The 1,760-nt window shown below is 45.2% G+C and overlaps 1 protein-coding gene across 7 annotated transcripts in view; it reads left to right on the plus strand.

Moving 5' to 3' along the window:
- Esr1 (estrogen receptor 1) overlaps window positions 1-1,760 on the plus strand; it is a 435,477-nt gene that overhangs the window by 150,199 nt on the left and 283,518 nt on the right. The gene's annotated exons all lie outside the window — the stretch shown is intronic.

Raw genomic sequence — 1,760 nt, forward strand, 5'->3', positions numbered from 1 at the left:
TTTTTTTTTTTTTTGAGATAGGCTCTTACTATGCAGTTCATGACGGCCTTCAATTTGCTGTGTTGCCCAGGCTGATTTCAAACTCACTGATCTTCCTTGTGTCAGCTTCCTGAGTGCTGGGATTACAGATGCATGTCACTATGCCTGATCTATATCAACAACATCCACTGATTTTATAGTTTTTTAAAATTTCTTCTCAGAAACACTATCCAACGTCATCATCTCTCCAGATAGAAGCAAATGTGGCTACTCTCGCTTTCAAGTGAGGAAAATGGCACAGCATTGCTTACGTGTTAGGTATCTTTTTATTAAAGTCCCTTAGAGCGTGTGATGGTGCATGTCTATAATCTCAGCATTTTGGGAGTTTGAAGCCGGAGGATCATAAACTAGAGCTCACCTTGGGAAACTCAGACACTCAGAGTCTGTCTCAAAAAGAAAAAAAAAAAAAATAAAAATAGGGTTAGGATGTAGCTCAGTGCAGAGGCTCTGGGTTTAATCTCTAGTCCTGCCAAAAGAAAAAAACAAGCCCCAACCAAACCAAACCAAATGCTCCTGGAGGGTACGGTTAAGAAAACCCTGGCCAACTGCGAATGCCTTATGCAAACTTGAACTTCTTTTTGCTGAATTATCCTTTCTTGCCTGTGGGAAATTGGGCCAGGCAGTCGAGCACTTGTCTGGACTGATTTACTAGTCTCTGAGGATATTTATAATTATTTCACAGAACTAGTTCTACATAAGTAAATAACATTCAATTTAAATAAGTTTAAGAGATTTACTGGCTGCCTCCTCTGTGGGAGGCACCAAAATTGTGGAACTGAATTGCAAAGCAGCACCAGAGAGGCCAGGAAGGCAAAGATGGGTACAGGCAGAGAGGCATGGGATAGACTGAAGAAGGATGCGCTTGGCAGGAAGCCACTTGAGCCCAGTCACAGCAGCGGTGGGGGGGGGGGGAGTGCTGTGCAGTTGGTTGCTGAATGGCAAAGGATGTGGAAAGGAGGGTGCCAGAGCATCAGGACAGGAGCCTGGAAAAACCATGTTGTTCCAGAGAGCACTTTGTGTAGGTTACCCAGTGTCAAAGACCCCACAACTCTGAGTAAGCTATGGAGTCACTGCCCTTCCCAGGAGAGCGTACACACTGACCCAGGCTTCTCCTGCCGTGAGGTCCACGGGGTGTCCAGCCCTACGCATATCCTGATGTAGGTTCCCAGTGTCTCCCGATGACACCGTTGCCAAATGTCCTGGCCGTGCCCCAGGGCACTCCACTGTGTTTTCTTAGAAGGAAACAAAACTGTTTTTCTTTGTGACATCATCAGCAATGGAATAGCTGCCCTTTGAACTTGCTGTCAGCAGAGTAGATAGGGAAAATCAAAGACTCTTGAAGGTTGAGTTTTAACCTTCACTGAGAAAGTGCCTAACACCTGCTCGGAGATGTCTGTAACTGTGTTGAAAGTTAGGCCTTGCTGAGCTGAGGAAGTTGTTCTGTGCCAAAGAACCTTTGCTTATTTTATGCCGTATCTGAACTGTCTGCTATCACAGAATCGTTCATTTGCTTTTTTATTTTTTCCCAGCCATGGACAACCCGGGCAATGGCACATTGGAGTACACTGACTTTGCCTTTCACATTTCAGCTCTTCTTCCTTCTGTGTAAGTTCCCACCTCCATCATTGCTAACAGACCTCAGAGAACCAAAAACATGTCCAATGTATAAAAGTGTTTCCTCCATTTTTTCCTCCTCCTCCTCCTCCTCCTCCTCCTCCTCC

The sequence above is a fragment of the Octodon degus genome, unplaced genomic scaffold, assembly GCF_000260255.1.
Source record: "Octodon degus isolate 3935 unplaced genomic scaffold, OctDeg1.0 scaffold00246, whole genome shotgun sequence".
In the NCBI taxonomy this organism is placed as follows: Eukaryota; Metazoa; Chordata; class Mammalia; order Rodentia; family Octodontidae; genus Octodon; species Octodon degus.